Below are 13,412 nucleotides of genomic sequence, written 5' to 3' on the forward strand. Positions count from 1 at the left end.
ACAACGGATATCAATATTAGCAGAGGGCTGTAGAATCAGAGAGGAGGTGTTTAATGGACTTCGGAAGCACCCAGCGCTTTCCTCGTCGAGAAGCACGGGGCGCTCCAGAGGGCAGGGGCCACCACCAACAAGGCACGCTTCCACCTGTTGTCGCCTGAGGATCATAACATCATAGAACTGCAGAGTTGGAAGGGACCCCCAGGGTCATCTAGTCTAACCCTCTGCAATGCAGGAATCTCAACTAAAAGCATCCATGGCAGATGGCCATCCAACCTGTGTTCAAAAACCTCCAAATAAGGAGTCTATGACAGGCATAGGCAAAATCGGCCCTCCAGATGTTTTGGAACTACAACTCCCATGATCCCTAGCTAAAAGAACCAGTGGTCAGGGATGGTGGGTATTGTAGTCCCAAAACATCTGGAGGGCCAAGTTTGCCTATGCCTGGTCTACCACCACACCGGACCTTCAGTTCAGAGGGGCTTACTCCTAGGTAAACGTGCACAGGATCGCACCCTGAAAGCGCAGCAGTGGCCTGGCAGCCTTGGAGTCCAGCAACGTCTGGAGAGTCACAACTCTCATCACCCCTGACCATGGACCAGGCCGGATTGAAGCCCTTTGCTTTGGGCTGGATCGTGTCCCTACCGGCTGAAGCAAGTGAGCCCCATTGGATTTTAATGCATTGCACTTCCGTGGCCACAGCCGTCGGGGAATTGTCTCTCCCTGGCCCCCGAGGAGATAAATTGGAGCGTCCCCTCCCTTCCCGTGCCCCCTCTTTCCCCCCATCCCGTCCAGTGGGTCTAAGGACCTCGCCTGGAGCGGGCGGCGCGCTGGCTCTCCCTCCCTCCCTCCCATCCCGGCTCCATATTTACACAGCGCCTGCCCTTGTGTAAACTCGGCCCGGGCCGTGGTTATTCTCAGGCCGGTCTGTTTGTCGTTGCCTGTCAGCAGCGCCCGATGAGAAAGTGCCCTTCCCGGCGCTCCGCCCGCGCTGATTTATGTGGGAACCTCACGAGGGAATGTGGACGGAGCGTCCGGGCGGACGCGCCCACGGGGGGCAGCAGCAGCAGCAGCAGCAGCTGCGAAGCCCAGGGAGGCCCTCGGGTGGGCGCCTTCGCTGCCAGGCAGTCCAGCCCCTCTGGCAGCCACCTCCGCAGAGAACACTGGTCATGTGGACCGACCGCAGGCTCTGGAGGGGGACAGCCAGTGTGGCATAATGGTTAGAGCGTTGGACTATGACCTGGGAGAGTAATCTGGGACTGGGTGACCTTGGGCCAATCACCATCCTTTAGGCTAACCTGCCTCACAGGTTGTGAGGATGAAATGGGGTGGAGGAGAACCATGTAGAACCACCTTGAGATCCTTGGAAGAGAAAGGTGGGTTGTAACACTAATAAATAAAAATATATGCCCTTAAAACACATTCCCCACCTGCAACGAATTCTGAGCTGTAGTTTACCCCTCACAGAGTTACAATCCCAGCAGCCTTTAACAAACTACAATGCCCAGAATTCTTTGAGACAGAGCGGATCGCAAGGCACACACCAGCTGATTCCCCCGACACCTTCCTGCCACTACTTCCTACCTCACATCACCTGCAGCCTCACTCTGTCCTAGTTATTGCAGAAGAGGAAAACGTAGTTTCCCCAACTGGTACCTTTTACAGTGAAATCTGATTCCTCCCAACACGGAGCTAGAAACCTGATTTCCCAAACCAGCCCATTTATTACAGTACAGTGGTACCTCGGGTTAAGTACTTAATTCGTTCTGGAGGTCCGTTCTTAACCTGAAACTGTTCTTAACCTGAAGCACCGCTTTAGCTAATGGGGCCTCCTGCTGTTGCCGCGCCACCGGAGCACGATTTCTGCTCTCATCCTGAAGCAAAGTTCTTAAATCGAGGTACTATTTCTGGGTTAGCGGAGTCTGTAATCTGAAGCGTATGTAACCTAAAGCGTATGTAACCCGAGGTACCACTGTAGTTTAGTTTGAAGTGTAGTCACATGTCATGATCATCTGCTGACCAGTTTTTGCGTTATTATTACAGATAATGAAGAATTCACACGCAGTCTGCACCATAACATTCTGCATTGTTATTTTAAAAAGGAATCGTACACGTCTGTATTTATGCAGAAGTTATCTATGCTTGTGATTAAAATAAAGCAAAGGAGTGACAAGATTGAAGATGGTCCTGAAAATTTTTATTCCAAAACATCACAGATAAAATCCGCCTTTCCACAAACTCATTCAGTTGCTTGTTATCACTCATTCTTCTGTACTATATTAATTTAGGCAATATTACTATGTTCCATATTCTACTAAGCCCACTCCCCCAGTTTCATGCTATCCAGATCCTGGCACCAGTAAGAAGATTAAGAACCATTTCCAAGTCAACTCAGTTGTTTTGCTCAACTGCTTTCTTTTGCAGAGAAATCTCATTTCCCCAATGCCGAATTAGACAACTGATTTCCTAAATGAGTCCACTTATTGCAATGGTTTATGCAGTTTGAACTATAGTCACATGTCAGGATCACCTATTTATTCATTTTTGTTTTATCACAGATAAGGAGCAACACATACACACACAATCATGCATGCACACACACACACATGCACACACAGACTCTATGTTATAACTTTCTGCATTGATTGTTTTAATGAAAAGAACTGACCTTTTTAAAGGAGCTAAACATTACTTGTTGTATTATTCCTATGGATACACTCATCTGAACAGCAGCAGCAACAAAAGTCAGTGGATCATACTCTTTTCCTTAGCAATACTAACAAGACAGGGAAAATATGTAAACCCATTACATCATCATCATCATCATCATTATTACCATCATTATCTGCCTGCCCTTCATCCTTAGGTCCCATGGCAGATTACAACTATTAAAACACAGTGTTAAAAACATTTAAAACAACTTACGGTACATGTGCAACGTGGCAAGGCTATTCCCACTGTCCCATTGCTTTGGGGTTATGACTGCTGGACCCAGGACAGTTCAATTTTAACATTAAAGAAAGAAAAACCTGTATAAGCCTGAGGGTTTCTGCTGCTATAGACCAGGGGTAGGCAACCTAAGGCCTATGGGCCACAAGCGGCCCACAGAGGTCATTTAACTGGCCCATGAGCCGCCCCTGAACTGAGCCACTCGCTCGGCGAGTTCCCATGCGCTGCGCTAAAACGGGGCAGCATGGCATGGGGACTCGCTTCCGCAGCGCCAAAAATCGCATCTGTGCATGTGCAGACACTGTAAATTGTGTCTGCACAGATGCCGGAGGGATCTCCACTGGAGTGAACCGGCCCAGGTGAGGTAAACCTTGCCAACCCCTGCTATAGACTCTTCAGCTCATACAATGTGTTTATGTGTCTGTTTGTAACATGGTACCTTGGTCTCCTAAGGCAGCCCGCAAGTTTCTCATGAACGGCCACTCAATGAACACTGAGGCATATCTAGCCCGGGCCAAATGCTTAGCCGGTTCTTCATGCTAATTGGAAGGATATCAGTTCCGGAAAAATCACTCTCAAGTTTTCTGAAATTCATTGACAGCATTCCAATTTGGACATTTCCTAACACCTCATTGGGGAAGGGACAGTCAATGACATGGGAAATCCCTTCCTGGGAGATGACACCAAGTGGCCTTTCTCTTGTCTGGATCTGGATGGAGATCACAAACTGCAGAATTATTCAGCGTAACCACCAAACTTTTCAGGCCACTGCAGTCTTCTAGAAAATGTTAGAAATGTACAATATGATGAGTTAAGTGAGATGAGCTCTTTCGTAAGGCACAGCCTTTTAAAGGCTTTGGGATAAGCAGCAGTTGCACATGCCCAAGCCTGCCTAGGCCCCCTGAGATGATCTCTCCTTGCATTTTGGAGGATCTTGCTTTCTCTGGAGTTACAGACCAAGAAGCTGCTTCTTAAACTGAGCTGTGTTGGGAGAAGAAGCCCATGCTTTGATTCATTACTGTGGCTCTTTCTTTAGCTCATTCAGCAGTTGTAAAACAATAAATAAAACTGATTTCATTCCTATACAAAGGAGGGTGTATCTGTTGAGTACTGAGGATAATCACAGGACAGTCCAAACCCAAGATCTGTCGGGATGACAGTTTGGATTTGGTCGGTCTTGCCAGGGCTCAGCTGGGGCTATGCCCGTAGAAGTCTCTCACCCCAACTGAGTTGTAGATACAGCAGTGTAAATCCCCCTCACTCTGGCTCAGTCAATGCTCAGCCAGCAGAAATTAAGATGGCTCCTAATAGCTTTATTTGCTTTATGTTGGCTCCTGGTAATTAAAAAATCAGACCAAATTTACATACTAATAATCCTTATCCATTTTGTTCCTAAACTAATGTTACTGGTCATGCAAATTATTACCATTATTTAGTAAATTCCTATACCACCCTTCAACCAAGGATCACAGGGCAGTTTACAATATAAAAACACAAAAAATACATAACATAGTAACAAACAAAAACAGTACCCCACACCACAGTTTAAAAGGTCATATATGGTTTAATTAGCCAAAGGCCTGGGAGAAGAGGAATGTTTCTGCCTGGCGTCCAAATATATGTAAGGAAGGTACCAGGCGAGACTCCCTGAGGAGAGCATTTCACAAGCTGGGAGCCACTACAGAAATGGCTTATGAGGTTTACGGGTTGGAAAATGGGGTTAATATTCTTCCTTCAACATTTGGCTCAGCTTTACGCCACTTTTAATTCTTCCTTCTGGTAGTTCTGGCTCACCTCCTTTGGTCATTAGTGAAAAAGCACAGGAACAGCAAGGCCAGGAAAGGCAAACCAGGGTGTCTCCAAGCATATCAGTTCCTTGATGGATAAGGAAATATCACTTTCTGCAGAGCAGGCAACGGGGTAGCAAATTCCTCAGTACCAGAATCCATTGGCACTGCTGTGCTATCTTTTAAAATCCACATGGCACAACTGCATCTTCTACTGAGTTATCTTTGCTGTGGCCCCCAATGCATCTTCCATGCTGAGCTTGGAGAGAACATAAGCCCAGATTCAAAAAAGTTCAAGACTTTGATTGGCAGAGTGCAAGGTGTGGACTAAGAAAGGCAAACTCAAGGCCTGAGTGAAAACAAGTATAAATATAGAATCCCCTTTTAGCCTTTCAGCCCTAACCTATCTCACAGGGCAGTTGTGGTGATTAAATGGGGAGGGGGAAGAACAATGAAGGCCGCCTTGAGTTCCTTGGAGGAAAAGGTGAAATATAAATGCAATAAATAAAAAATAAGCATACATCCAATATCCTTTCCAGAAGAGGATAAACCTGCATCCCACCCACCCTCAAACCACATCCCAGAGAAAAGGGAAAAGAAAAGAAAGGAGAAAGAAAGCCAAGTTGGGGTGAGGGGGACAGAGAGAGACTTTGTTTAAGGAAGAGAGTCTCCCAGCAGTAGATATGTTTCATCAACCCTCTCAGTTCCTCAATTGACTGATTCTTTGCTCACCTTGGACTGCGCAAACTGGAAAATGCAATAAGAAGCTTGTAGGGGAAAATGCATGTCAGATTGAATCCGATTTATTTGTGGTGGCTGGGAATGTCCTTATTTTTAAGGGTTTATTTTTAGAAATTTTTGAATAGGGCTTAGAGCAGGGAGCTTTTAAGGGTGGTTGCAATAACATTAGTGACGGTGGGCAGAGCTGATGTGTAAAAGCTGTCCTCAAAATCCAATTACAGGAGTGCGAAAAGGTCACGTTGTTGAGTCAAAGCAGGGTAGGAAATGCCTGCACCAGGGAGCCGCTGCTGGCTGATTTTATATGGAATATTTCATGCCAGTTGTATATGCAAGCTCCATGCAGCCTCCCAGTTACAGACTGTTAAAAGCCCGTTAAGACTATTCCTCTTCTGAAAGAGGGTTGCTCGTAAATCACATCTGAGCAGCTTGTTAGATCACAGCTCTCCAGTGTCTGAGGCTCAGTTCCCATAAAGCACACTACAATACGCGAGGACCCAGCTGCCTGCTGCTCACTCAGCATTCACCGGCCTTGACCAAGTGCTGGAAGTTAGGAGGCCTATGAGAAATGGTTGATGTGAGTTGAGTGACAGCAGCCAACGTAAGGACTCTGTGCTTTCAACAGCTGCATAGCAGGCAACTGAGTCAGCTTTCCCCATTGCTGCATCTCTCTTGCCTGGCAAGGCAGCATTCGCAGAATTTATGCCGTTCATTCAGTTTTACAGGAACTCAGCGGTGGTGGGTGGGCTAATAGGTACACAGCAGCAGCCTTAGGGGGAGCAAGGGGAACCCTGCAATTTGCATGGAAGGGGTAAACTGAACTAGGCTGATTTTGGCACCAGTTTGTTGAAACCACTGGAAGAAAAGTGTCTGCATGTGTCAGAGTGGGGGGGAAAGGATGGGAATTTCAACCAATAAAAATGTAAATGACCTGGTGAGTGTTTTATTGTTCAATAAAATGCACAGCTTAGTTTGCTGTGTGTACAGTAGTTGGTGGGTTCTCTGCCAGGGGCTGCTTCAGAGACTCTGCCTTTCTCTTCTCTTGAAGAAGTTGGAGACGGCTGGAGAGTATTTTCTGCCTCCATGGTCCTTCTGCCCATCATTCTTTCTCACGAGGCAACTATAGTCCTGATTCCTCTAGCTGGTGCTTCCAGACGTCCTGTCTATTGAGCATCCATCTTGATTTGTTTGCAGGAAGGGTAGATGATGTTGGCTATTTAAAGAGGATTCACTCTGATTTGTTTGTAAGGCGTTAAAATGATGTTGCTTCAAAGCGTTTTCCAGTGCATTTCCCCATCACTTTCCTTATTACAAGACATCCTATCTTTCGGTGAAGCATGTTTCTTGTGCAAGACCCCCAGTTGGCTTTAATTGTGCAACCTGGATTTGATGGTATGTGGTTGAATCCCAGCTGAAAATAGCACAGGTAAGTGTGAAGGGAAGGGCCGTTGAAGCAGCAGCAACATAATACACAGTCTATGGTTGGCTCCAGATGCTTAAGAGGGGCATATGAAAAGTCTACGGACAAATCAGGCTTGTAAGTGGCTGTTTTGGCCCATTATTTATTTATCTAAACAGGCTCACACCATCACATACACATACACAAAACCAGATGTAAAAACAATGAGACAATGAAACACAATAAAAATCATCATAAAAATAAAATCAACAGCAGGAAGAAGGAAAGAAAGAATGCTAAGCAATAAATAATGCAGCTGACAAAAAGAAAAATTTCCTGAACAACAACAAAAATGTTTTGACATAATGCTGGAAGGCCAGACCTGCGTAAGTTAAAAGGCCAGAGGCAATGGCTTGAAAAGTCCCTGTCCTGTGTACCCACTTGCCTAAATTGTCAGGGTGCAGGAGATACAGAGAAGGACCTCAGGTGACTACCAAGAGTGTTGCCACATTCAGAATAGTGAAAGAAGGTGGTCCCTATGATTGGGAAAGGGCTGTAGCTCAGTGGCATATTTATTTATTTCCAGGGGGATATCTGGGCTAGCTTCTTGCAGCAAAAACAACAAGGAGGCCACCTCTCAATCATCACTATTTTCTGAAAGGGAAATTTAAGTTTATACAACTGAAGGGCTCTGTTGCTCTACAGCGGCCTTCACCAACCTGGTGTCCTCCAGATGGCATTGGACTACAACTCCCATCAGCCCCAGCAAGCACGAGAAAGGTCAACATGTCCAGCCATCCTCACTAGGGAGCATGATGGGGAAGGCTTCACCTGCAGAATGTCATGCAGCTGTAAAATGCACAGGAGCCCTAACAGAAACAAGAAGGCAACCCTTCCATTCTGTGTACATCCACCCGCTCAAGTCATGTACGAGCATGACCTGGAGTAACGGCTGTATTTTGAACACTGAGAAAACAGTGCAGAGAGAAGCTACTATTAATATCTTTTTTTAAGAGTGGGAGATCCTAGTCATGGTTTGGCTCTCAGGCTGTGAAGCTTGAAAGCCCGAGGAATTGTTTGTCATGCAGAAGAGAAGGTAGCTAAATTTAATTTGCAGTATAAACAGACCAACATTACGTGCCACTTCCTGGGAATCGTTTCGGATACATTGTGGATGTGAAGGATCCCTGCAGACAATATAAAGGACAAAGGTAAGAGGAAATACGCGTTTCTGAGAAACTTGCAGCTCACTGTTCTCTGTTTTCATCACCTTCTGAAAAACTGCATATAATATTTATGCTTTCCTGCCATACAAAGTAGTTTTCAGTGGTGAAGAAGACATCAGTAGCTTTCCATGTCACTTTAAATGTGTTGGTTACAAGAGCAAACTCCCATATAGTAGACATTTTGATCGGTGGCCCTTAGACAGATGTAGTCAACATGGTACCCTCCAGCTGCTGTGAACTAGAACTCCCGTTACCCTGCCCATTGGCCATGCTGGATGGGGCTGACGAGAGCTGTATTCTAGGAACATCTGTGGGACCCCACATTGGTTATCGCTGCCCTAGAATATCAGCAAACAACATTTTTGCTCACAACCAACTTCTGGGAACAAAACATGGTACAGAGTTATGGCCTTTCTCTTTTTAAAGTGGCTTTGCTCTTATTTATGCCATTAACTTCTCATTCCATTCTGCTTTATTTCTCTCAATTTTTCCTACTGCATCCCCACTTTGTTTCTCCTTGAGCTCAGTTTCCTTTTTTAAAAAAAATATTTTATTAAGGATTTTCTTGTTTTACAGAAGTGTAGTGCCTCGTATTTTTTTTTCATGTAACATTTTTACAAATCCGTTTCATTTGTTGAGGCATTAGGGGGAGAAAAAAAGAAAGAAAAAAGAAAGGGGGGGTGGAGAGAGGGAAGATGGATGGGGGTGGGGTCGGGTGGCGGTGTTTCTATTATGTTTAATGTATGTAGAGTTTGGTGTCAGCGTTGCTTGTGTTGTTCACTTGTGTTCCTTTGGTGGTGAGAGAGGTTGGGGTTGGCCTAGGGTGTGATTGTTTGCTTGTGATTGGCTGTGGTGATCTTTGTTTTCGTGTGTGAGTGAGGTGGGTGGGTGTTTTGGATCAGGTTAGCCATATTGAGTTGTATGCTGTTGGTGGATTATTGTCATTGTCCTGTTGGGCTGTGTATGTGATAAAGGGGAGCCATACCGGGGTGAAGGCGTCTTCTTCTGTTTGTCCCCGTGTCAGTTTCAGTTTATTAGTTAATTTTTCTAGTAGGGCTGTTTCCCATACTATTTGGTACCATTGGTCCATGCTTACTCCTGACAGGTCTCTCCAGTGTCTGGTTATGGTGTTTCTGGCTGCTGAGAGCAGGTGGGTTATGAGTTCTTTGTGGTGTAAATGGGCATTGTTGTCTTGGAAGATGTTTAGTAGGGCCAATTCTGGGGTGATGTCTATTACTTGCTTAGTTATTTTACATATTTCTTGTATGGCTGTTGTCCAGAATAGTTGGATTTTGGGACACTCCCACCACATGTGGAGGTATGTGCCTGTGGAGGTGCACCCTCTCCAGCATTTTGGTGAGGTTCCTGGGTGTATTAGCGCTAGTTTCCTTGGTGTTAGGTACCACCTGTAGGTGAGTTTCAGTGTGAGTTCTTTTCTTTTCGTTGATATGGATTTAAAGGGTGGTTTAGACCACATTCTGGTCTATTGAGTGGGGTTAATCTCATAGCCTATGTCATTCTCCCATTGTTTTTTGATTGCGTCTAGGGGATTTACAGGATTTTGGAGTAGTATTTTGTATATTGCGGATACCATCCCTTTACCGTTTCCCTTTGTTGTTAGGAGGAGGTTTTCGAAGGTTGTCAGGGGCCTAGTTGCTGCTGATTTTACTGTTGGGTTGTTTAAGAGGGCATGTAGTTGGTGTTGTGTTAACCAGGGCATTTGGGTGTCTTCTAGTTTGTCTTGTATTTCTTGTGTTGACAAGGGTTTGTTATTTTTATAAAAGTCTATTAGGCGATATAAGCCTTTGGTTCGCCAGGTTTTTATCTTGAGGTTTTGTGCTGCATGGTGGAATAATGGGTGGTACGCCAGGGGGATTAGTGGGGATGGGGTTGGGGATAGTTTGCCTATTTGTGTTTTCCATGCTTTGAGCATGGTCTGTGTGTACCTGTTAAGTGTTGTGGGAATTTTCTTTAGTTTGTTTGGGAGGAGTGGGTATGTTGTGGTGCAGGTGTTTTCAATTGTGTCCCTCTCTAGGTGTACCCATTGTTTTGTCTCATCTTCTAGTATATATGGGATTATGTGGCGTATTTGGTTGGCATTGTAATATGCTTCTGTGTTGGGGATTCCCCATCCTCCTTCTGAGGTGGGGAGGTGCAGGTATTTGGGGCTTATTCTTGGTTTTTTATGTGAGAAGATGAAAGAGTGTAGTTTTCTCTGCCAACTGCGAAGTTGGGTTGAGGGGATCCAGATTGGGAGGGTTTGGAATAGGTAGGTTAGTTTTGGGAGTGTGATCATTTTGATCATGGCTATTTTGTCTGAGAGAGTGAAGTTCATGTTATTCCATCTCTTTAGGTCTTTGTTAAATTGTCGCCACAGGGGCTTGTAGTTGTGGAGGTACAATTTATTGAGGTTTCTGGTTATTTGTACACCTAGGTATCTGAACTTGGTGTGGCAAAGTTTTATTTTGGTGACCTTCATGAGTTCTTTTTGGGTGTGAGGAGGGGTGTTGAAGCACATAGCTTCTGACTTTGTAAAATTTACCTGTAGGCCCAACACCATTGCAAATGTGTTGAGTTCTCTGATTAGGGAGGTTGCTGTGCTTATGGGGTCTGGTGTTGTGACCATTAGGTCATCTGCAAAGAGCCCTAATTTATAGGTTCTGCCTTTTATTTCCACTCCCTTGATGTCTGTGGCTGCTCGGATGCGGATTGCTAGGGGTTCCAGAGCCAGGATAAATAAGAAGGGAGACAGTGGGCATCCTTGTTTCGTGCCTCTTTGGATAGCTATAGTGTTAGAATCCATATTGTTAGTTCTGCATTTTGCTGAGGCTTGGGAGTATATTTGTTTGAGGATTTGTAGGAAGTTGGGGCCAAATTTCATGTTAGTTAGTACTGCTAATATGTATTTCCACTCTAAGCAATCAAAGGCTTTGAGGCTTTGAGGATGTCTAGGGACATAATTGTCAATGGGAGTTTGGTTGCCTTGCTGTGTTCGATCAGGTTCAGTAGTTTCCTGATGGGGTCTGTTATATTGCGGCCAGGGACAAAGCCAGTCTGGTCTGGGTCTATTAACTTGTGTAGGAAGATTTTTAGGCGGTTGGCCAAGATTGATGTGAATATCTTGTAGTCTTGGTTTATTAATGAGATTGGGCGGTATGATTCTACTTTGAGGCTGTCTTTTAGTGGTTTTGGGATGGAGACTATTTTGGAGTGGGTCCAGGTTTTGGGGATGGGGCCCCCTTTTATGATGTCGTTGAATAGGCGGGTCATGTAGGGCATCAAGGGTTCTTTGAATTTCTTATAGAATTCTGCTGTGAAGCCGTCTGGCCCTGGTTGAGCTCAGTTTCCTAACATTGGTACATCTCACCTCTCCATGAGGTTAAGGTGCTTCTGTAACTAGTCAGTAGTCTCTCTCCCCCAACCCATCCACCCCACCTTATGCCATGGGAATTTAAAATCTTGTATTTTTTCAGAAGTCAGAAACCTGCACTACAAGGACAAATCCTTGTGTGAAAGTCACTGGCTGTTTGGTTGTGGACACCAGTGGTTCCCAATTAGGGGTCTGGGGACCTCTGGGGGTCTGCAGAACGCACCCAGGGAGTCTGCGGCCCCATCCCTTTCCTCCCCCCAACTAGTTTTTGTCATTTCTGCACGGTAATATCACAAATTTTATGGTCTGTTTTAGCGCCTTGCAATTTTTCAATATATTGGCCAAAATTGGTTTTGAAATCACACAATGATAACGATTTTGACCAGTCAATATGCAGCGATATATTGTTCCTCGTATGAGAGAGAGCAGGGCAGCCAATTTCAAGGTATCGCTGATATCGCAGTATTATCTCAGCTGATAATGCTGCTGATCTGAGCTGCCTTCCCTCACACTGAGGGAAAACAGGGCAGCCCATTGCGAGGTGCTCCCTTCCCCTCATGATGAGGGAGAACATGGCAGCTGATCACCCTCACTTTAAGGCACCATGGCACTACCTTCCCCTGGCATGGAGGTGGAGCAGCTTTTCAAAGTCCACATGAAAGCAGCAGCAGCTACTGTGGATCTGCACCTTCACCAGCTGCCACCAAAGCAGTAGCTAGGTGATCTTGCGCCCCTGGCAGAACTGTCCAGATTGCGCCCCCCTAGCCACTGACAAATTAGCTCTTCTTTCCGCCTCTCCTCCACCCCCCCCCATTCAATTCACCCTCCATTTAAAACTTTTTCTTATGAGGCAATAATCAATATTTTTATTTATAGACATATTTCTGGACATATTTTAAGGCTGATTTTGCACACACCCCTTGCCTCACCACCCCCTAGCTACGGCCCTGACTGCCAGCACTGGCTGCCACTCCCACTCAATCCATGCAATGGAGGTGATTCCACTTCCTCTTCTCCTCGCACCCATCCGATCTCTGCGGCTGCTCCTTCCCTCATCCCCACACCTGATCTCCAATTTCAGGCATCGTGATATTTCAGAATATCAAGTTTAGCTGCTGATACATCACAATGTTGAAAACCAGGTATCACTCAGCCCTACTCTGTTTTTTAGTACAATGGTACCTCGGGTTACATACGCTTCAGGTTACATACACTTCAGGTTACAGACTCCGCTAACCCAGAAATAGTACATCAGGTTAAGAACTTTGCTTCAGGATGAGAACAGAAATCGTGTGGCAGCAGCAGGAGGCCCCATTAGCTAAAGTGGCACCTCAGGTTAAGAACAGTTTCAGGTTAAGAACGGACCTCTGGAACGAATTAAGTACTTAACCCGAGGTACCACTGTATACCTAAAATCCGTTGCTTATTAGGGGCCACCCCACATTTTGTTCAAAACATTGCTTTGCAGAGGTAACTCCCATAAAGTTATCAAAATTTTCAAAAGTCCAGGAGGTCCGTGGCTTGTCTTTTGAAAAATAGGGGGTCCTCATAAATTAGCTAATTGGGAACATAGCAGGGCACCCCTGTACGAAAGGAAACAAACATGGTTTCACCCACGAATGCACTTTGCCCAAATCCTGCTGACAGAATGGAAATCAGCCGCCGTGTCCTTGCACCAACCTTTGGGTGACCTTCCAGGGACATTCTAGAAGCCATTGGAAAGAATTTCTCATTGTATTATCTAGGAGTTTCCAAGGAATTAGTCAGCAGGCTGGAATCGGGCTGCTTCCCCCCCCCCCTATCTCTGGAGCTGGACCGATCCGAGAGAAATGTTGCCAGGGTGACAGCAAGATGTGATGGATGGGCGGAGAGTGGCTGTGGAGTGGCAGGGCTGCTGGTCAGTTACCCAGGCCTGTGTTTATAAGAAGGAAGAGGCTGTTTCCTGC

At 45.6% G+C, this 13,412-nt stretch overlaps 1 long non-coding RNA gene across 1 annotated transcript; it reads right to left on the reverse strand.

Annotated features, from left to right (window-relative positions):
- Window positions 1-6,392: 6,392 nt before the first annotated feature.
- Window positions 6,393-13,150, reverse strand: LOC308478624. The gene is made up of 3 exons (XR_013987195.1): window positions 13,084-13,150; window positions 7,999-8,057; window positions 6,393-6,882 (listed from the first exon to the last, which is right to left on the reverse strand). It is a non-coding gene; the product is annotated as an uncharacterized lncRNA (long non-coding RNA).
- Between the last annotated feature and the right edge of the window lie 262 nt (window positions 13,151-13,412).

This window comes from Podarcis pityusensis (assembly GCF_964106645.2).
Source record: "Podarcis pityusensis genome assembly, chromosome: 5".
Lineage (NCBI taxonomy): Eukaryota > Metazoa > Chordata > Lepidosauria > Squamata > Lacertidae > Podarcis > Podarcis pityusensis.